The sequence below is a fragment of the Microcaecilia unicolor genome, chromosome 2 (genome assembly GCF_901765095.1).
Source record: "Microcaecilia unicolor chromosome 2, aMicUni1.1, whole genome shotgun sequence".
In the NCBI taxonomy this organism is placed as follows: domain Eukaryota; kingdom Metazoa; phylum Chordata; class Amphibia; order Gymnophiona; family Siphonopidae; genus Microcaecilia; species Microcaecilia unicolor.
Window position 1 is genome coordinate 149,197,595 of NC_044032.1, and position 23,327 is coordinate 149,220,921.

Sequence of the window (23,327 nt, forward strand, 5' to 3'; positions counted from 1 at the left end):
TAAGCTCTGTCGAGCAGGGACTGTCTCTTCATGTTCAATTGAACAGCGCTGTGTATGTCTAGTAGCACTATAGAAATGATAAGTAGTAGTAGTATAACAGTTCATAGTTCAAAGCTGTAGAAATATACATTTCTTTACTGGATTTTCAGGCTGTGAACCATCTAGTCTGGTAATTGCAGCACAGGATCGTGCATTACATTCGCCACACTATTCATGATTTCATGAATTCTGTCGCATCACTGTCGGTGATCTCTTTATGAAACTGAGACCTAACTTATTTAGCCTTTTTTTTTTATACGAGATGTTCATCCCCTTTATTAGTATTGTTGACCTTCTCAGAACCTTTTCTAGTTTTGCTGTATATGTTCAACATGATGTGGGTGCTGAAACGAGTAAAACCATATCTCTCCCTAAAAACTTTCCGCAACTTGGTACAATCCACTGTACTTACCCACACTGACTACTGCAACAGCATTTTCATTGGCTAGAAGGCCCAAATCCTGAAAAAACTCCAGACCGCCCAGAACATGGCAGCCAGACTCATTTTTGGTAGGTCACGATTTGAAAGCGCAACACCTCTTCATGAAAAACTCCATTGGCTCCCTGTCAATGAATGAATAAACTTCAAAGTCCAAACACTGATTCACAAGATTATCTATGGAGAATCTCCAAGCTACATGACCAACCTAATTGACCTACCAGCTAGAAACGGATCAAAATCCTCTCGAATATATCTCAATCTACACCTTCCCAACTGCAAAGGTCTCAAGTACAAAACGTACTACGAATCCAACTTCTCTGTTATAGGCAGCCAACTCTGGAATGCCTTACCAAGACCCATTCGAACAGTTAACGACCATCTACCCTTCCGGAAGTTGCTAAAAACTTACCTCTTCAAACAAGCCTACCCAAATGACCAGACTTAACCTATGAACCCACTCTACACCACTCCTACCTCTCCTACCCCTACATCCCCTGCCCATTTCACATATCTCAACCTATTTCCTAACAACCACATCATACCTCTACTATTGCTACAGCTGTGTTCTTTCTGTGATTCTATGTAATTCCATTCTATGTAAGCCGCACTGAGCCTGCTACCGAGCAGGAAAGAGCGGGGTATAAATGCAACAAATAAATAAATAATAAATAAATAAATAAATATATTTTGATAAGGGGCAACTCTATTTTGGAACACCATCTCATGTGCAGAGTTCTTTCACTATTTAAATCTCACATCCTGAAGGAAAATCTTTTGCCCCATGTAAGTAAACAATGGAATGAACACTAAGAGCTCTTTTACCAAGCTGCAGTAGTGATTCCCGGTACAGCAAATGTGATGAAGCCCATTCAATTCAATTCCTATGGGCTTCGTCAGATTTGCCACCCAGAAATCACTACCTTGGCTTTGTAAAAGGAGCCCTAAATGAATCGGGACTAAGCCCTGGTCTCAAGTGATGCCCCTCTGTTCAGAGATGTACTTGGCCAAAACAACCCCCAAAAAACAAAGTACACAATACAAAGCAACAAAAAAAAAGAGCATCATGGATCTTTAGAGCTGGGATATTGAGTGAATTTTTATTGAGAGACCCGACATGGGCCATGTTTGAGCATCTGCACCTGTGTCAGGGGTCTGTTAAAAATAATACAAATAAATAAAAACAAATGTACATGTAAAAAAAACATAAAAAATGAGCCAATGTATCTGAATTGTACAAAAATGTACATTAAACATTGATTAAAAAAAAAAAAAGAAGAAACCACAAGCTCCATAAGATGTATAACAAACTACATAAAAAATACATTGCATGTGAAAACTATAATATATTATACAAATATGGACTACCTCTAAACATAATATTTAAGATTTAAGCATATGTTATTGAGTCTTAATTAAAAAGAAAGTATGCTGTTACTCAAAGATGTCATGAACAGCCCCTTAAACCTGCCTGAGAAGGGAAAGCATGTTCTGAACTGCTGTAAATAAAAAAAAAAAAAATAATAATAAAACAACCTAATAGAAATAACCTGCCATAATTGAGAAATGAGACTGACTCTTTTAGAGAGTGTCAAAAGAGCACTGCTACACAGCATCACTTACAATGGCTTACTGTCAAACTTCACCAAAAATTTGAAAGAGCTCATGAGCAGTTGCTTTAAACCTAACTTGAGGCCAGCAAGGGTGGGATTAAAATTGAGTCAAACAAAAATACTTTCCCTGCATCTAGAGGACAGCTTGCTTATTCTTCAACAGTATAGACAGGGATGAATTCTCTGTGTGGGTCAGTTAAAAAAAAAGTTAATTGAATTAAAACATGTGGAGGGGCATAATCGAACGGGGCGCCCACATTTTCCTGAGGACGTCCTCACAGGACGTCCCGGCAAAGGGGCAGGGAAACCCATATTATCGAAACAAGATGGGCAGTCATTTTCCCTTTCGATAATATGGTCGGGAATGCCCAAATCTCAACATTTAGGTCGACCTTAGAGATGGTCGTCCCCGGTTTTCGGCGATAATGGAAACCGAGAACGCCCATCTCAGAAACTACCAAATCCAAGTTATTTGGTTGTGGGAGGAGCCAGCATTCGTAGTGCACTGGTCCCCCTGACATGCCAGAACACCAAACGGGCACCCTAGGGGGAATTGCAGTGGACTTCAGAAATTGCAGTGGACGCCCATGTGTTACGCAAGCCCCAGTCCCGCCATCACTATACTTCCGACATGCCCCCATGAACTTTGGTCATCCTTGTGACGGAAAGCAGTTGAGGGCGCCCAAAATCGGCTTTCGATTATGCTGATTTGGGCGACCCTCGGAGAAGGACGCCCATCTCCCGATTTGTGTCGAAAGATGGGCGCCCTTCTCTTTCAAAAATAAGCCTGATAGGGTCCTGTTTACTAAGGTGCCCTAGCATTTTAAGCATGTGCTAAAAATTAGCGCACGCTAACCATGTAGATACCCATAGGAATATCATTTGCATATACCCCATTATAGTGCAGTAAAAACGCTAGTGCGCCTCTAGCACAGCTTAGTAAACAGGACACATAATTAGATGCTTTCGGCTTAAGTTAGGCGAGATCAACCACAAAGCATGGAGGAACACACAATCCCTACGGATGGCGTACAGACAAAATAAGAGTTGGATAGGTAGGCTCATCCAAAAAACACAACAGAGATGCCGAGCTTCTTATATGTGAAGTTTTAAGATTAAACCAATATGACTCAACAATATTAATTTGTAAATGTGATACTCAAAATCTAAGATTAGCTTCCTCTCATATAAAGGATTACGGTCTAAAAGAAGTTTCTCTAATCTGTTTTCGTATCAAGTAGCCAAAATATGAAACACATTGCCATCTCCCATGATTTGTCTTTCTCACTATTTATCTTTTTGCAAATCACTTAAGCCTATTTTATGCAAGAGGCATATGCTTTCAAGATAGCTTTTATGATAAGAAGGTACTCTTTGTGTTTTGATGTACTTAATTTTCTTAACTTGTAAGCTCCCAGTTTGTTGTCATTGGTTTTGTTTGTAATGTAATCTGCTCCCCCAATTGATGTTTTTTGGTGTGAGCAGAATAGAAATCCCTGGTAATTGTAATGCAATTAAGATATATTAGTATTAAATGTTTTACATATAGGTTTCAGAAACAATGCCGATTGCATTCTTCCCCCACATCTAGAGGAAGCACACACTTCAGCAGTTTAAGCTGGAATCCAAAAGCGTGTTGGTAAGAAAATGTTAAGTGAAAAAAATACATGTATTAATGTTTTACATGCAGGCTGCAAAAAAACATTGAAAGCTAATTAGATAAACATATAAATCTAAACAAAATCAGAGCAGGTAAATATATCCAGATATCTAGACACTACCACAATATATGCAGTATATGCTTTTCAGAGAAATCAAAACAGTAAATAAATCAAAGTATAATTACACCCAAACAACAGTACATGGATGGTATCTTACAGAAAAGCTGTTAAATCAATTTCATTAATAAAACCTATTGCAAATCACAATATTAAATTCAAAATTGTGTTTGTCTATTGATGCTATATGTTAAAAATAGACCTAAAATCAAAACAGTGAATGGAGCAAGGTTTAATTACCTATGATTCATGAATGATACCTCAGAAAAACTGACAAATCGATCTCATTTTTAAACCTGCTGGAGTCATAGTATTAAATTCAAAAATCAAACATTGTTCTTGCTGAAGTAAAACGCAATCAATATTACTGCCACGCTTAGGTACTCTGCCTATCTTGTAAACGCAAAACCTAAGGGCCCTGTTTACTAAGCTGCGCTGTAGGCACACAAATTTTTAGCACGTGCTAAAAATTAGTGCACACTAATGATAGAGACACCCATAGGAATATAATGGGTATCTCTATCATTAGCATGCGCTAAGGCTTAGTAAAAAGGGCCCTAAGATCTAAATATGCGATGGTGCAAGACAATGTTGGACCAATGGAGATGTATTGTTACCTCGGCTAATTTTACTTTTATGTTCTATCATTCTAGTCTTGATTTTTTTTCTCATTGTTTTGCTTATTTATAACAATAAACTGGGACAAATGATGTATACTACTTTATCAGTGTGCAATCAGAGTAATAGGTGTAAAGGATATATTTTTTTTCTGTTCGTGGATGTACTAATGCAGTAATTAACATTTTCTCACTGACCAGCATTTGGATTCCGGCTTAAACCGCTGAACAATGTGCTTCCTCTAGATGTAGGGGAAGTATGAAATTTGCATTGTTTCTGCAACCTATTTGTAAAATCTTTTTAAATACTAATACAATCTTAACATGTTTTCATTCAAGTAACTATTTTTTCACTAACTCGCACGGGGAATTCTTCCCAGTCTATACTGTTTTGGAATAAACAAGCTATCCTCTAGGTGCGGGGGAAGTATTTTGATTGCCACAATTTTAATCCCACCCTTGCTGGCCCCAAGTCAGGTTGAAAACTACTGCACACGAGCGCCTTCCGATTTTTGGTGCGGTTTGACAGTAAGCCGCTGTAAGTGATGCTGTGTAGCAGAACTCTTGATACTGCCTAAAAAGTCAGTTTCACAATTATGATAAGTTTTCTATTAGGTTAGTTAGCTGTTTTTAATTTACAGTAGTTTGCAACATGCAATGGTTTTCGGTAAGGTATGCACTCACTTCTCAAGCAGCAGGTTTAAGAAGCTATTTATTACATCTCTGAGTAACATCATAAGTTCTTTTTTTAACTAAGATACGCAGTAATGTATCTGCTTATATTAAAATGTATGGAGCCCTTGCATGTTTTTACTTTTGAATTAATCCTTGTCCTTTTTTATTTTTTCATTCGTTATTGTTTTTAGTCACTCTACCAATGTCTTTAATACAGTGAAGTAACCTCTGCTGAATTATATTCAGTGGCTGTTTAATTTTGGGATTTTAGCGGCAGTACACAAGTACATTTTTATCGTACTCCTGGTGTTTCTTTTTTTAAAGATTCCCGGAATTTTATATAGGACTAGTAAAAAAGCCCCATTTCTGATGCAAATGAAACGGGGGCTAGCAATGTTTTCTTCTGTGTGCATGTGGGAGTGTGTGTGTCCCTGCCCTCTGGCCTCTCTCCCCTCCCCCCTCTGAGTCCTTTACTGTTACAGAGCCAGCGATTTGATTTCGTGCTCTGCTGTTTTCCTTCACTGACTGTGTTACAGAGAGGGTGGGGCAGACACTGATAGGGAAACCGGATATCTCGCCCCCTTCACACTTCCGGCTGGAGGCTTCATAGAATGTTGGTTTTGCCTTTTATATAGAGAGATAACTTTATATTCGCAGAGAATTGTGCAGTCTGGTGGATATTACTGACTGTGGACTGCATGAAGATAGCTCTGCCCTCATTCAACATTTGTCTTTTAAATGACAGTAATAAATCAAGTGCACTTTTATAATATACCACTACAATCCACAAAACAAAAAGCAGCAAGTTCCTACATGCCATCTTTTTCTTTTGCTCTAAGTACAGGAAAAAAAAATTCAAATGCTCACAGGTTTCAACCTAATGTTTAATATGAGATATAAATGTAATAAATACTTAAATAAACAGATAGAAACTCTGAATGTTGTGCACCTGATTCTCATTACATGATGTCGGTTTTTAGAGACCCTTTACCAGCAAAAAAAAAAATCTCTGCAAGAATATAACAGTGCTAGGGTGTCCCTATAACCAGCCCCTCCAAATGACACACTGATTACGATTTATAAAACAATTTACTACTTTACCTATAAAAACTTATTCCGTTATTATGCTTCCTCTGTGTACATCCGTGTGCTGCACAAACTGGCATGCTTGAAAATGTAAAAAAGATTAAATAAAAGTACTACCAACAATAAAGAACGACAACATTGATGCAGCAGTTCATAGTTTTGTCATACCGCCTCAGACGCCTCCTGTGTCCTGTTTTCATCCAACCTCCTCCTTGCATTGGTGCGTGGCTTGCTTGGCGCGGCTTCCGGTCCCGCCCCCCCCCCCCCCCCCCCCCTGAAGTCTGTTCCTGTTCCGGAGCAAAGCCGGCAGCTTTCCTGCGCCAATGAATTGAGAGACTTGGGTTCTGAGTCTACTGTGGTAAGTTTTTCTTGTTGTTGCTGTTGCTTAGCGCCCGGGTGACTGCGGGAAGGAGTGAAGTGGCAGCGGCTTGGGTGACAGCAGGAGGGGAAAAAGGAAACAGCGGCTTGGGTGACAGCTGGAGGGAAAGCGAGAGGGAAGGGAAGCAGCAGCTTGGGTGACATTGAGCGAGCGGGAAGCGGCAGCAGCAGCGCCTTGGGTGATGGTGGGTAATCCCTAATCCGGATCTTTTTCCAAAACGAATTGATTCGAATCGTGAATTGGACAGCACTCGTGGGTAATTTTGTTTACACTTTAAATTCACATCAATATAGAATGCTGAATACCCGACCACTATCTTATAATTCTGTGTTGGGTTTTTATTACTCTTCATCATCCTGTTCAACATTCTTCATGTTTTATAATTATACTAGTAAAAAAAAAGGCCCGTTTCTGACACAAATGAAACGGGCGCTAGCAAGGTTTTCCTCGGAGTGTGTATGTTTTAGTGTGTGTGTGAGAGTGAGAGAGCGACTGTGCAAGTGTGTGTGTGTGTGTGTGAGAGTGAGAGAGCGACTGTGCAAGTGTGTGTGTGTGTGTGTGACAGAGAGAGAGAGTGAGACTGGGTGCGAGTGTGTCTGTGATAATGACAGTGTGTGCGAGTGCGTATGTGAGACACAGAGAGTGTGTTTCACACAGATACTGTGTGTGTGTGTGTGATAGAGAGAGTGTGAGAGTATGTGTGCAATACACAGACTCTTTGTGAGAACGAGAGTTTGCAGAACCCCGTCCCCCTCTTCTTCCTCCCTTCCACCCCTGTCCGAGTTCTAGAAACCCCTCACACTTCTTCCCATCCCCCTCTTCCCTTCACGCTCCGCCTCTCCCCCCCCCCCCTCCGAGTTCCAGGACTCCCCTCCCCTTCCAGTTCCAGGAATCACCCCGCCCCTTCCAGTGGATTTCCAGTAATCCCCTCCCCCTGTGTTGTTTCAGGACCCCCTTCCCCCCCTCTGTCGTTTCAGGACCCCCGTGTCGTTCTTGACCCCCTCCTTTTGTTTCAGGACCCCCCTCCCACTCCCCACGTGTATGGCCCTCCCCTTCGTAAGAGCTGTCTGCTTAAAAGTTTTTACCTCGTGCACGCAGGGACGCCGCTTCTGACAGCTTTTTCTTTCGCTTGTGTTTCAGCTGTTCCTGTGGTTCCGCCCTCAAGGGCGGGACCACAGGAACAGCTGAAATAGAAGCGAAAGAAAAGGCTGACAGAAGCGGCGTCCCTGCGTGCACGAGGTAAAAACTTTTAAGGAGCCAGCTCTTACGAAGGGGAGGGCCAGAGAGGGGTGGAATGGGAGGGGGTCCTGAAACGACAGAAGGGGGGATGTTTGCGGCGCCATTATCGTTGACGGAGCTCCTTCAGCAGCACTACCAGTAATTCTCACCTCCAACGTGCTTTCTTGCCTGGGACCGTGGCTCCCTTGGAGTTGATCTGCTAGGGTCACCTCATAATGCGGCCAGTGACATCAGTCTGATCTACGGAGCCGTCCTGACCAACTCCAAGGGAGCCACGATCCCAGGCAAGTCAGAACGTTGGAGGTGAGAATTATTATATAGGATTATTATTATTTATTACATTTGTATCCTGTACTTTTCCACCCAAGGCAGGCTCAATGCGGCTTACACTGTAAAAAGAGTAGAGAATATTGTTAGAGAGGGTAAAGTTAAGTATACCAGAATAATAGATGAGATGAGTAGGTAGAAATAGGCAGTGGAAAGGGAGTAAGGAGGGAGATGTTGTCTGGGTCAGTGTCGTTATCATGTGGGTATGTGTTAGGTAGATGGTTCAAAAGATTAATCTGGATCGTTTGGATAGGCTTGCTTGAATAAATGGGTTTTTAGTGCTTTCCGGAAGGGTAGGTAATTGCAGATTGACCGGATAGATCTGGGGAGAGCATTCCAGAGTTGGCTGCCGAGGAAGGAGAAGTTAGATCTATAGTAGGTCTTATACTTGATTCCTTTACAGTTGGGATAATGCAGGTTAAGGTAATTTCGCGATGATTCAGACATGTTTCTGGTAGGGAGGTTAATCAGATTGAACATATATTCCGGAGATTCACCGTGGATAATCTTGTGGTTTAGTGTGTGGCCCTTGAAGCTGATTTGTTCTTTGATAGGGAGCCAGTGAAGTTTTGCACGAAGAAGGGTTAAAATAAGTAAATAAGTATTGCCATACTGGGAAAGACCAAAGGTCCATCGAGCCCAGCATCCTGTTTCCAACAGTGGCCAATCCAGGTCACAAATACCCAGCAAGATCCCAAAAATGTACAAAAACATTTTATACTGCTTATCCCAGGAATAGTGGATTTTCCCCAAGTCCATTTAATAATGGTCTATGGACTTACATAAGTACATACGCACTCAAAACGTGATTTGCGAAAAATGAGCCTCGCTGCTGTATTCTGGGCAGTCTGAAACTTTTTCAGGATATGGGCCCTGCAGCCAAGGAAAATGCTATTACAGTAGTCGACTTGGGTAATTACCGTGGATTGTACTAAATCCCGGAAAGTTTTCAGGGGAAGATAGGGTTTTACGTGTTCAATATCCACATCATATGGAACATTTTCTTTATAGTGGATATAGCGTGATTTTCAAGTGAAAGGTGGTTGTCTAGGATCACTCCAAGGATTTTCAGATTGTCAGAAATGGGGATTGTGATGTCTGAGGTTTTAAGAATAGATGGGAGGGGCCCAGAGTGTTGAGATGAGAGGATTAGGCTTTGTGTTTTTTCTTTGCTCAATTTCATCCTAAAGGCGTTGGCTTGTCTGTGCATGCAGTGTGTGTTCTCCGAGGACAAGCAGGCCAGTAATTCTCACATGTGAGTGATGTGACCCAGGGCCACCGAGAGGGAGGACGGGGGGCAAAATTCCCCGGGCCTCCAAAGGAGGGCCTGGAGGTGTTTCTCTCCCACTCCCAAGCCGCTGGCGCCACAGTCCCATCCTCACCTGCCTACCCTCTGCTCCCTTCTTTCTGTCATCTGACCCCCTGTATTTAAAAAAAATCTCTGAGGCAGCAGCACAGCGCCTTCTGTGCGAAAGCGGCAGATCGCCTAGGGCGGGCCTTCCCACTGTGTCCTGCCCTCCTCTGATGTAACTTCCTATTTTCGCAAGGGCGGGACACAGTGAAGGAAGGCTCACCTGAGGTGATCTGCCGCTTTCGCACAGAAGGTGCTGCATGGTGGCGCTGCGCTGCTGATTTAGAGATTTTTTTTAAAAAATTTAAATGCAGGGGGCCGGATGGCAGACAAACGGGAGCTGAGGGTAGGTAGGTGGAGACTGGGGACTACGGTGCTGGCGGCCTGGGAGCAGGAGAGGGAGGGGACAGCAGTGGGGCGACGGCGATCCGAGGGGGGGGGGTGTGTCCTTGCCCTGGGCCCGGCTCAGTCTCTCGGCGGCCCTGATATAACACATGTCGGCCAGTTCAGAGCTTGAAAAAGATTTGCAGAACTCTTAAGAGCACGTGTAGCACTCCCATCATGCATGCATGAGTGCCTTCTCGCCTGCTGCCAGAGTGCAGGACCTCCAGTTCTTTTTATCGTTTATTTACTATACCGTTTCTAATTGCATTCACAAAACAGAACGGTTTACATCTTAAAAATAACATATTATATTAAAAGAAACATATAAGAAATCCATTAATTTGATAGAAAAGCACAACAAACTAAAACATCCATTCTAAAAGATATAACATCAATAGGCAATCATTCATAACAAACTGTATAAACAAGCATATTTTTGTTACTGCATATCCATTCTGTCTGTTTTTCCCCTTTCATCCCAGATTATTATCATATGTATCCTGAAACAGATATGTTTTAATCCATGGTTAAGACACTTTGGGGCTCATTTTCAAAGCACTTAGACTTACAAAGTTCTCCACCAGAGAGCTTGTCCTTCCCATCTTTTGTTAAGGAAATGGTGGCTTCCATTCCCATTCCTTTGGAAGTGAGATCTTGCGGGATGTTCAGGTGAACTGGGAGTCCCTTTTGTCAGTCCCTGTCCTCCCAAAGAAGATTGACATCAGTCTTCCCTGGGATTTGATAGCCCCCCCCCCCCCCCCCCCGGTTGCCTCATCATTCCCTGGTGGAAGAATCCACACTCGAAACAGCCAGGAGTGCTAGGGACTATGTTTCGGTGCACCCTGGCAGAGGAGCTAGAACCCTGGATTATTTTGGGTGGAAGATGTATCGGGCCCCTATGCTCATCTCCCATATCAAATTGTACCAGCTCTACACAAGCTTCTACTTGCAGTCCTTGGTACGCAGTACATCTGATTTGACAGACTCTCTCATTGGAGCAGGCCGAATCGCTTTGCCACTTGGTGAAGCAGCAAAAAGTTTGTAGTAAGTTCTTGGCACTACACAAGCGTGTACTTGCGGTCCTTTGTACGCAGTATGTCTGATTTGACAGACTCACCGGAGCAGGCCAAATCGCTTCGCCACTTGGTCAAGCAGCAAAAGGTGTGTAGTAAGTTCTTGGCAAGAGGCACCTAGAATACTTTTGATGTGGTGTCCAGGATCTGTGCTAAAAGTATCGTAATGTGCAGACTGTCATGGATGCATGTCTGACTTGGACCCAACGATTCAGCAGAGGTTGGCAGATGCCATGTTCCGGGGGGATAACCTTTTTGAAGAGAAGATGGAGGAGGTCACTGACCTCATCAAAAAGCACACTGATACCATTGATACTGCCTTCTCATCCAGGTGGTTTTTGGGCAAGTCTAAGAGGGGTCCCTACTACTCATAGAAACATGGCTCCTCGCCACCCTCAGCAGGCATGCTTTTGACTGACTCCAGAAGAGCACAGCTGCAGTAAAAGTAACCATCTTGGACAACCTGCTGGTCGGGGGAGTCTGAAGCACTTCAAGAAGGGTGGCCTCTTGTAACCTCTGACTGGTGGATTCTTCAAATAATCTGTCTCGGTTACGCCCTACAGTGGCGACAGAGCCCACCAGATTGCCCATAGCAAATCACTACAGTTCTCAGCACAGACAGGTATTTGCAGAGGAACTGTCCACCCTTCTAAAGGCCCATCGGTCAAGCTCATTCCACCAGGGGAAGAAGGGAAGAGATTCTATTCCAGGTACTTATTGTGTAATAGAAGACAGGAGGGATGTGTCCCATCCTAAACCTGAGGTTCCTGAACAAATTCCTGATCAAAGAAAAGATCAGGATGGTTTTCCTGGCACCCTTCTCCCAATGATTCAGGAAAATGATTGGCTATGCTGTCTGGACTTAATGGATGCTTACACTCTCATCCCAATACTTCCAGGTCACAGTAAGTATCTTAGGTTTTGGCTGGGGACACATCCAGTACGTGTTGCCTTTTGATCTTGCATCGGATCCCAGAGTCTTCAGATGCCTTGCAGTACTTGCAGCATCACTATGCAGACTGGGAGTCCATGTGTTCCTCTATCTGGCAATTGGCTGGTGAAGAGCATGTCGAAAGACAGTGCCCAAAAGTCCATACGGAAAACTATTCAAGTGTTGGAGCTACTAGGGTTCATTTTTAAACTACCCCAAGTCCCATCGCCATTCTGTTCAACAATTAGAGATAATAGGAACCCTGGTCAATACACATCAGGCACGAGCTTTTCTCCCCATGCCAAGAGTGAACACTTGTTAAGGCCCATCGGCAGGTCACATCTCAGCAGATGTTTAGGTTATAAGGCCACATGACCTCCACTGTTCATGTGACACCCATGGCACATATTCATATGAGACCTTCCCAGTGGACCCTAGCTTCCCAGTGGTGTCAGACCATGGGGAAACTAGCAGATGTCATCCTGGTTCAATCTCTGCTCCAGTGGACAGTTCATTCCAGTCTGACTCTGGGACTCCCTTTCCAAATCCCTTAGCCCTGGAATGTTATGATGACTGATCTATCCACCTAGGTTGGGGAGCTAAATTAGACAGGAGACAGATCTTCACATCAACCTTCTGGAGCTTCGGGCAATGTGGAACGCTCTAAAGGCTTTCAGACATTGGCTGATCAATCAAATTCTACTCATTCAAATGGACACTGAAGTTGCAATGTATTACACCACCGAGCAGGGAGGCATCGGATCACATGCTATATGTCAGGAGGCCTTCTGGATGTGGCAGTGGACACTCCAGCATGGGATGCTTCTCAAGGCCACCTACCTGGTGGGCAAATCCAACAGCCTTGCCAACAGACTGAGCAGAGTCATGCAACCGCACAAGTGGTCTCTCAGCATGGGTTTTGCCCGCAAGATCTGAGTGTGGGGCACCCCCTCAGTGGATCTCTTTGCCACTCAGTTCAATCACAAAGTCTGCAAGTACTGTTTCAGGCTGTGGGCCCACAACAGATTAGCATCTGATGGCTTCCTCTTTCATTGGGAGAACAGTCTCCTGTGTGCATATCTTCACGTATCTCTTGTGGGGAAGACTGAGCTGAAACTGAAGCAAGACCACAGAACCATGATCCTGATCATTCCATACTGGCCCTCACAGATCTGATTCCCTCTTTTGGAGTTATCCTCTGAAGAACCTTGGAGATTAGTGTTTTCTGACTCTTATCACGCAGAACGAGGGATCTCCTCTTCTGCATCCCAACCTCTGGTCTCTGGACCTTACGGCCTGAATGTTGAGGGCTTGGAATTTGCTTCCTTGCGTCTGCCTGAGGGTGTCTCAAGAATCTTGCTGGCTTCCAGGAAAGATTCCATTAACAGATGTTACCCTTTCAAATAAATGAAGTTTGCCATTTGGTGTGAGGGCAAGGCCCTATATCTCATTTTTTGTCGTATACAAACCCTACTTGAATGTCTTCTACACCTCTCCAATTCTTGTCTCAATACCAACTCTGTAAAGGTCCACCTCAGTGCAATTAGTGCTTATTGTGTAGAGGGTATGCCCATCTCTGGACAGTCTCATGAGAGGTTTGCTGTTGAGAAAGCCCGCTGTATGTGAACCCAGGTGATGAAAGTTCTTTTCAAGCCGCTTGATCCTTGTCATCTGAGTACTTGACTTGGAAGGTCTTGTTTTTGGTTTTGGTGAGCTTCAGGCCCTTGTAGTGGATCCACCTTATAATTTTCATTACAACAGTAGTTCTCCACATGCACCCTAAGTTCCTGCCTAAGGTTGTGTCTGAGTTCCATCTGAACCAGTCTATTGTCTTGCCAACATTCTTTCCCAAGCCTCATGCCCATCTTTGCGAAAGCGCACTGCACACCTTAGACTGCAAGCGAGTATTGACCTTTTACTTGAAGCGGACTAGGCCCCACAGTCTGCCCAGCTTTGTATTTCTTTTGATCCCAACAGGATGGGAGTCGCCATCGGGGAAACTCACCATTTCCAGTTGGCTGGCAAAATGCATTTCATTCACATGCTAAGGCTGGGCTGACTCTTGAGGACATGTCAAGGCTTATGATGTCTAAGCCATGGCTGAGTTGGTAGCCCACTTGCAATCTACTGTCATTGAAGAAATTTGCAAAGCTTCAACGTGGTCTTCAGTCCACACATTCACATCTCACTACTGCCTTGAGCAGGATACCAGACACAACAGTCGGTTTAGACAGACAGTGCTGCATAATATGGAGTGTAGAATGCATCTCTACCCCCCCCCCCCCCCCCCCCAAGGCCCATTTGATTGTGTTTCAGGCTTCACTCTCACAAAGTTTGTATATAGTTTTTAGATTAATATGTGTTTCCATTACTTTCATTCCCACTTTTCCAGGACGAGTGGGTAGTTATGTCCATCAAACAGCAGGTGGAGAAAGAAAATACAGAACTGAGCACTACTACATAGCTCCCTGCTAGCAGCTCAGCTCCTCAGTATCTTCTATCTCCAGCAGGTGGATGGACAGACTTCCTCTCTCTCTGGTTCTGAGCAGTTGAGTAGACATACCTGGTGGTGCTGGGTCTCTGTCGTGCCTTTTCCCTGTTTTCCCTCTGTGTGAGAGCCTGCTCAGCAACCAGTCTGCTCAGAGGATGAGAAGTCACAGGCAACACAGTGAGTCTGGCAGACCGGTGGGTCCCTTCTGGGGGGGGGGGGGGGGGGGGGTCAGAGCCAACCCTTCGTCTGCTCCACCGGGCCTTGGGCTGGTGCTAGGAAACTTTTCTCCAGCAGGCCTGGCAGCTCCGGGGAGAGAGAGGAGATGGGGATCACCCTTCCTATTCCCAGGGGATTACGACTGCTGCCCCGTGGAGACTTAGTCTCAGATTTCACTGCAGTTGGGCTGCTAGGAGGTGGACCCCTGATTTCAGAGGCACTTGCAGCGCTCCCTTGGGGAGTTTCCAGAAGGTAGTCAGGTGGCTAGCCTTATGAAGAGCCTCAGGGTACCGTCCAGGGTATTTCTCCATTCACCTGGACATTTGGGCCCTGCTTGCCGCAAGGTGGAGTGCGTCTGACACAGGCCTACAGGTTGGGAGGATCATGGCCCGTCCTTTTTCTCTGGTGCCAGAAGGAGGAGATGTTCACTTACTTAAGTTGGACTCGATGTCTGCAGTCACCTAGAGTACTACCCTCCCGGTGGTTGGCGGCCTTGCCTTGAGGGATCTGCTAGATAGGAAGCTGAAACGGGCTTTCCAGCACACCTTGAGGTGACTGCGTTGGAGCTGCAGGCTTCTATTTGGAGCCCTTTGGTGGCACAGGCCTGTTTGCAGTGACATCAGCAGGCCTTTTTCCCGGGGCAGTCCCGGGCTGCCTGGATGGAGACGGGCTTAGCCTGTCTGATGGCCACTGTGTATGTCAGTTTTTCAGCCACAGGCATGTCTGTGACGCTGTTCGTGAGACGTCAGTTCTGGCTGCGGGTGTGGGTGGCCGTTGCCACTTCAAAGGCCTGCATGGTCAGGTTACCCTTTTGAGACACATTTCTTTTTGGGAATGACCTCAGCAATTTGGTTCAGGAGCTGGGTGAGCGGGCCCCAGCATCCTCCAGAAGATGTTCCTTGATCCTCTGCTTGCCTTGTGGGCTCAGCAGTGCCCTGTTTCATGACAGCTCCTTGTGTAGGTCTGGTCGTCAGACCTTTGGCCAGAGGGCTCAGTTTCGGGCCCGGCAATCTTCCTTCTGGGGGACGGAGAGCCGGCAGGGCACTCAGAGTGAGTGGCTGCTGTCTCCCAGCAATCCCAATATAGCCAGGCCGGATGGTCCCTCCGGGCCTAATGGGGGCCGCTTCAGGCCTTTCGGGACGTTTGGTCTACCTTTTCCTCAGCTCTGGCGCTGGTTATTCTGGGTGATGGCTTCCAGTTGGAGTTCTCTCCTCTGGTAGATCCTCTCTTTTTACAGTCTCCTTGTTGGGGGGCCTCTGGCAGCTCAGAGCAGAAGCTCAGTTGAGGTGCTGCTGGCCCTTCGGGCCATTGTTCCCATCCCTCCCGCCGAGCGCGGTCTGGTCGGTTCTTCTACTATTTTGAGGTTCCCAGGAAGATGAGAGTATTGCAACCCAATTGGGATCTCTAGGGGTCCACCGGTGTCCGTTTTCGGATGGTGACCCTGAGGTCTATGCTCCCGTCCGTTCAGAGAGAGAGTTGTCTCTGCTCTTGAGACCAGGGAGGCATAATTACCTTCCCCTATTGGGGCTGCTTCTGCAGTTCTTTTCCAGTTCTGGTCCCGACCATTTGGTCTCCTCACGGGCCCAGGGACCTTTTTCTGCGGTCTTTCTGCGGAGACGGAGGTTTCGTTTCCTCCTGCACTTGGACAGCTGGCTAATCCGAGCTTCCTCTTCCCAAGCCTGTGTAGAGGCTGGTTTGCCTCTTGTTTTGTTTTTTCTTTTCTGGTTTGGGTGTTCAATTTCAGTGGGGGCGGCTGACGCCAGCACACCAACTTGGAGCATCTTGGTGTTCTTTTCGATTCCCTGTGAGCTTGAGTGTTTCTCACAGAGGGATGGTGCTTTAAGTTAGCACACTGGATTCTTCACTTCTGCTTCGTTCCCAGCTTCCAGCCTGAGATTTTGTGCAGCTCCTTGGTTCTGTGACAGTGGCCCTGGAAGTGGTGCGTTACCCTCGGATGCGGCCAGTTTATAGGGCCCTGTTCAGCTCCTGGTCTCCAATTTCAGAGGGTTACAGCCTCTGGCTTCTTTGCCCCTGGCGGTCAGACAGACCTGAGGTGGTTGTGGCTTTACCAGTCGTTGACCCTAGGGAGGCCCTCCCCGCTTCTGCCTTAGGAATTGGGGTCAATGGTTGACAGTTTCTTGGGCTGGGGGAACCCTTTGCAGGGGTCCCCTGGCATGGCTCTTGGTTTCCAGTAGAGGCGCATTGGCCCTCTGGAGCTGTGAGGGGTGTGCTAAGCTCTGGAGGCTTTTGCCCCACTGTTGGGAATGCTTTGGTTTGGGCCTTTTCAGACATTTATATGGCACTAGCCTCTTCTACTAGCTAGGGGGGGGGGGGATTCCTAGCAGTCTGCCAGCTCTGTAGCCCAGCTGGTTAATGGCTGGGGCAGAGAGACACCTGTTGTGCCTTTCTGCAGTTTTGAGGGGTCCCTCTCGTGGGGACCGACCTTCTTAGCAGGCACGCTCGGACTTCCAGCGATTGGCAGCTGTCGGTCGAGCCGTTATAGCTGCTGATGTATCGTTGGGGCTTGGTTCTCTTGGCCTATTCCTATATTACTGTTCCTCGGTTCTTCACCCGTCAGAGAGAAGAAGAGGACTCTCTGGGTCTGGACACCCTGCTGCGTTTGTGTTTGAGCGAGGGACTCCTGTACGCCTTCCCCCTTGCCGAAGTTAGGCAGGGAGTGGGGGAAAGTGGGAGACCTTCGGGATACAGTGCTCCTGTTCTCCAGCCTGGACATGGCTCCAGTGCTATGCAGATCTTGTAAAGCTCCTAGTTGGGGAGCTAATGTGATTCCCTCAAGTTCGAGGTTCTTCTATTAGGGCCTGGTGGTCATGAAGGATTCTTCTCCCTTTGGTCTTACAGCCTGGCCCTTGAGAGGGCTCGGCTTTGGAAGAAGGATTATTGGTTTCAGTCCTGGCTTCCCTTCTGCAGGCTAGGAAGTGCTCTTCCTTGGCGCCTGCCAGTACTTTGCTTCCTCCCTGGGCCATTTCCTGGCTATTTTGCAAGAGGGAGTATCAAGGGCTAGCACTGGGTTCCTTGTGGGTTCCAGTGGCAGCCCTGGCTTGCTTTCAGGGTCGTTGGCAGACCTCTTCTTTAGCGGCTGTTCTGGTTGTGATTAGTTTTCAGAGAGGTGTGGGTCGCTTACGCTGCCCTTCGCGTGCCTTTTCCGAATGGGATTTTATGCTGGTCCGGGTGCTGCAGCCCTCTCCATTTGTGCCCCGTCGCTAGGTGATCCTGATAGTTCTCACGTAGAACTCGGTGTTATTAGGGCGCTTCTGTTGACCTGTTGCTTATTGCAAATTCAGGCTCCTTCTTAGGACCCTTTCTCCATCTTTGTTTTGGAGGCGGGGTCTCATTTTGGGCAGTATCGTCCTTCTTGCCTGAGTGATTGTTGGTTTCTTTTTATTTCGTCTTCTATATGCCTCTTGCAGGCTTCTGGACTTTCACAGGGCTCTCTTGTGTTTTTTCGTGGTTCCCGATGTCTTCCACCTTTCGTATAGACCTTTTGTGCGGTTTGGTAAAGCAGTTGGGTCTCATGGTTTCCAAGGCTTCCTTTGCCCAGTGAGTGAAGGTGACCGTGGTCTCTGCTTGTATTCTGGGAGGCTCTTCTCCTCCTCGTGTTGGAAGGCACACTGTCCTGGGCATTTGGCTACGTCTCGGGCAAAGGCTTCGTTGTCTTCTCTGATGGATATTTGTAGGGCAGAGGCATGGGCTTCTCTGCTTTCCTTCAGTAGCATGATGGTATAGCGGGGGCCACGCAGGCAGCGGCTGCATTTGGGGTGTCAATTCTGCTTACGGCAGGTTCGGCTTCCCACCCTCGTAGGGATAGCTTTTGAACATCCCACTCGTCCTGGAATAGTGGGAATGAACGTAATGGAAGGAGAAATTAGGACTTACCTGATAATTTTCTTTCCATTACTTCTTCACACTATTCCAGGAGCCCTCCCGTGGTTCCACACCCTGATCGGACCGACCGTTCACTTGTCTATTAGATTGTAAGCTCTTTGAGCAGGGACTGTCTCTCTTTGTTAAATTGTACAGCGCTGCGTAACCCTAGTAGCGCTCTAGAAATGTTAAGTAGTAGTAGTAGTAGTAGTGATTGGTGGCTCTATGCATGGTCTTTGTGTCCTGTTTTCCAGGGACCTTGTCTTCGGATGGTTCTTGGGGCTGGATGTGTTGGTTGCTGACTATGCACCTGATTGGGCGTTCTTTCTTCCTTGCTTGAGCACTGATACTGAGAAGCTGAGCTGCTAGCAGGGAGCTATGTAGTGGTGCTCAGTTCTGTATTTTCTATCTCCACCTGCTGGTCTATGGACATAACTACCCACTCGTTCTGAAGAACTAATGAACTACCTAAAGAACTACCCACTCCTGTGAAGAACTAATGGAAAGAAAATTATCAGGTAAGTCCTAATTTCTCCTTGACCTCCAATTGACCACTGTTTTTGGTGAGCCTTATTGGCCTGCTTAGCCTCGGAGAAAGCGAAGATACTTACCTGTAGCAGATTTTGTCCTCTGAGAAAGCGAAGATAATTATCTGTAGCAGATTTTCTCCGAGGACAGCAGGCTATATATTCTCACTTTCCCTTCCACCTCCCCTTGGAGTTATCTCTCTGATATTTTATTTTACTGAAAGGTCCAGCACTTCCACAGTGAAGTGGGATGGCACCCGTACATACACAGTAGAAACGCTGCGCATGCTCTTAAAGCTGTACAGAGCTTTTTCAAGTTCTGAACCGGGTAACGCGGGACCCATATATGAGAATATATGGTCTGCTGTCCTGGGAGAATACCTGCTACAGGTAAGTGTTTTCATTTTATATGTAGTTTATTATGCATCAAATGGATGCATAACAAACTACTTATAAAGTGGTTTCTTCTTTTTTTCACATAAATGTTTAATATACATTTCTGCACAATTCAGATTCATACATTGGCTAGCTCATTTTTGATGTGTTTTTTTTACATATACATTTGTTTCTTAAAATTTATTTGTATTATTTTTTACAGACATGACTCGGGTGCAGATGCTGAAACACAGCCAGTGTCGGGTCTCTCAATAAAGATTCACTTGCTATCCCAGGTCTGAAGGTCCATGGTGCTTTCTTTTTTTTTTTTGCAGTGGTATTCCCGGATATGAGATTGAATGCATTTCCCAGGGTGCGTTAAGCATATTCCACTGGTTTTGGTACTATTTGTGGCATGATTCAAGCTTAACAAAATATAGTGTAAAAAGATTAGTAATAAGGTTCACCCTCTTTTGTCAGAGCTAATTGGCATATTTTTGTTGGCCACACCCACTTTGTCAGATGACCTCTGGGTCAGTCAATCAGAATCGAAGATCTGCCCAAGCCACACGCCTTTTTCAAGATGGTGACTCAGCTCATGGGTTGCACCAAGGAGGATTAATTGACAGGAGACTGTGGGAGTATGCTTGGCCATTATCTGGAATAAGCTAGTAGGCAGAGCTTGCCGCCATACAAAGTAATGTATTTTGAATGTATCAAGTTGGCGGCTGCATAGGGAAACAATTATATCACCTTGGTTGTAGATGACTTCAGCCTTGTCACGTGATGTCTCCTGTCAATCAAATCTCTTTTAGTTGCACAAATCCAAAATAGCAATGCTCATGATATCCCATCCAGTTTTCACTACTTAACTGCCATCTTGGATCAGTGACATAGTCACGCACTGTCCCCTACAGCCTCTGAGGAGTAAGTGCAGGCAGTGAGCATGCACAGTCAAGTTCTTTGTTTCACACACCTTAAACTGTGGTTTGTTTTTAACTCTCGGGAATGAGGAACGAAAAAACATTTCAGCTTCAAACTACCTATTTAATTTTTTAATTTAAGACAGCTCAAACAGAGCCCAGCCTATAAAGGGTGAATTTATTTATGGTCACCATGAGTAAATGACACAGAATGGCATGCAGATTTTCCTCTTCCTTCTCCTCCTCCCCCTTCCTTTTATCAATGCTCACTTTGATTTGCAAAAAGTATAGTTGTGCAAAAAAAAATTTTACATTTTTAAGGAGGTTGTTTTTTTTTTGAGAGAGTTATTTGATCACAGAAAAAAATATTTTATTCTTGAACAGTATTTTAAATGATGTTAAAGTACACAAGCTCTCCCCCACTCCCTTCCTCTTTCTGCACTGTGATCCTGTCAAAAGCTGCCAGGCAGAAAAGCAATCCCCCCCACCCCCCCCCCCCACGCCAGCCACAGACCTTTACTGAAGAGTCCAGAGTTAACAGCAAACGGCAGGCCTAAACAATACTTTTTCTTCTTTTTAACAAAGTACTTGTCTAGGTTAGAATATGTGCACATTTTTAAGTAGGTACAAAATAGTGTCACTATTGAAAAGTTCAATTTTGTATTTATTTATTTATTTGTTACATTTGTAGCCCACATTTTCCCCACATATTTGCAGGCTCAATGTGGCTTACATATTACCATGAAGGCATTCGCCAATTCCGGTACGGGATACGTACAAAATGTTGTATTGGGATAGGGAAGATAAGATTCAATCAAGTTGGGTTGAGGTAAAAGAGTTTGTCAATGTCCAATACAATCTTTGATAGTGAAGTGTTGCAGGGTTGAGTCACTTAAGTTGGGTCATTCGGATATGCCTTTCCAAATAGGTGAGTCTAATAATTTTCTGAATTTTAGGTGATCATAAGTTATTTTCACCACTTGTGGCAATGCGTTCCACAGGCGCGTGCTTATGTAAGAAAAGTTGGACGCAATTAGTTAATGGTACGTAGAAATAAAAACCTGAAATGCAGAATTCACTACATTGAAACTTGGTTTTACTTGCCTGTAAAGTCTTTGATTTTAAGACAGCCAGGCACTGCTTCTCTTCCTTTGTAAACAAGCAGGAAAGGTGCCCTAATGATGGAACAAGATTTACAAAACTTTTTGTTTTGTTGTTTTGTTTTTTTTTTTGTTTTTTTGTACAACTCTGCAAAATGAGGCAGTGTAAGCCTATCATGAGATTTGAAATGTGAAGATAGAACTTTGTGAGTCTGTTTAGTTGTACATTATCACAGTGTGTGTGTTAGTTGGAATCTGTCTGGGCAGCCCTTACAAAATCTGGTTACCATAACAATCCCAGCAATAGACCTACCCCATCCATACAGGAAGGGATGTAGGTCACAAAAAATATGGCAATCTCTGTGCATTTGATCATTTTTATTTATTGGAAGTTGCAGGTAAGCAAAAACAGTTACAGAACAATTCTTTACTGGGTTGTTTGCTCTAGTAGTTTAACAAAGAAGGTTTGAGCACAATACAAAGTGGTCATGATCAGTAGCTGTATGGCAGTGCGCTAAAAATTCTGACTCGGAACTCTTATGTCATAGGCATCTTTTTTTTTTTTTTTTTTAAGCAAGCAGCTCTGAGCCACAGGGTTTTGTTCCTGATCATTCTCTTTTGCTGAATGGATATATTTTTCTGTTCAGCTTGAAGGCATCCCAGGATAGTAGTCCAAACTAGTTGTGTTAAACTACATAACCTGTTTTCTCGCAGTTTTCACTGAGTGTGATGCCTTTTCTTTTAAAGCATGTCTCCTGATAATCTATATAGCCATATGCTTTGGGGCCTACCAAGACAAACACCATGATATGCTCAGCCTTTAGGATTTTGCTCATTAATTCAGCTAAATATCAAAAGGGAGGATTCCACTCACCCTCCAAGCTCTCAAAAATCAGTCTGTGTCATGGTAAAGATAATACTGTTGTAAAGTGTCTAGGAGCTTGTAAAGCTGCTACTACTACTACTTATCATTTCTATAGTGCTACTAGACATACGCAGCGCTGTACACTTGAACATGAAGAGACAGTCCCTGCTCGACAGAGCTTACAATCTAATTAGGACAGACAAACAGGACAAATAAGAGATAAGGGAATATTAAAGGAGGATGATAAAATAAGGGTTCTGAACAAGTGAATAAGGGTTAGGAGTTAAAAGCAGCATCAAAAAGTTGGGCTTTTATCTTAGATTTGAAGACGGCTCAGGAAGTCTATTCCAGGCATATGGTGCAGCAAGATAAAAGGAATGGAGTCTGGAGTTAGCGGTGGAGGAGAAGGGTGCAGATAAGAGAGATTTACCCAGTGAACGGAGTTCCCGGGGAGGAATGTAGGGAGAGTGGAGAGGTACTGAGGAGCTGTAGAGTAAATGCACTTATAAGTCAATAAGAGGAGTTTGAACTGTATGCGGAAACGGATAGGGAGCCAGTGAAGTGACTTGAAGAGAGGGCTAATATGAACATAGCGACACTGGCGGAATATTAGTCGTGCAGCAGAATTTAAACAGATTGAAGAGGAGAGAGATGGCTAAGTGGGAGGCCTATGAGAAGCAAGTTGCAGTAGTCTTAAGCGAGAGGTGAGAAGAGTGTGGATGAGGGTTCTGGTAGTGTGCTCAGAAAGGAAAGGGCGAATTTTGGTGATAATATAGAGAAAGAAACGACAGTTTAGCAGTCTGCTGAATATGTGCCTAGAAGGAGAGGGAGGAGTCGAAGATGACCCCAAGGTTATGAGCTAATGAGACAGGAAGGATGAGAGTGTTATCGACAGAAATAGAGAATGGGGGAAGAGGAGAGGTTGGTTTAGGTGGAAAGACAAGAAGCTCAGTGTTGTCATGTTTAGTTTCAGATAGCGGTGAGACATCCAGGCAGCAATGTCAGACAGGCAGGCTG

The 23,327-nt window shown here is 44.9% G+C and overlaps 2 protein-coding genes across 5 annotated transcripts in view; one reads left to right on the forward strand and one right to left on the reverse strand.

Annotated features, from left to right (window-relative positions):
* The window catches only part of KIAA0825 (KIAA0825 ortholog), a 584,207-nt gene extending 577,780 nt beyond the window's left edge, over positions 1-6,427 (reverse strand). Inside the window, 1 exon segment of the mRNA XM_030193391.1 lies at positions 6,263-6,427. The gene's annotated coding sequence lies outside the window, so the exon portion shown is untranslated.
* A 110-nt stretch (positions 6,428-6,537) lies between these two features.
* The window catches only part of SLF1 (SMC5-SMC6 complex localization factor 1), a 229,596-nt gene continuing 212,806 nt past the window's right edge, over positions 6,538-23,327 (forward strand). For 3 of the 4 annotated variants that reach the window (XM_030193392.1, XM_030193394.1, XM_030193395.1), the window contains exons 1-2: positions 6,538-6,605; positions 19,646-19,795. The gene's annotated coding sequence lies outside the window, so the exon portion shown is untranslated. The remainder of the gene's footprint in view (positions 6,606-19,645; positions 19,796-23,327) is intronic. The other variant, XM_030193393.1, reaches the window with a different exon arrangement.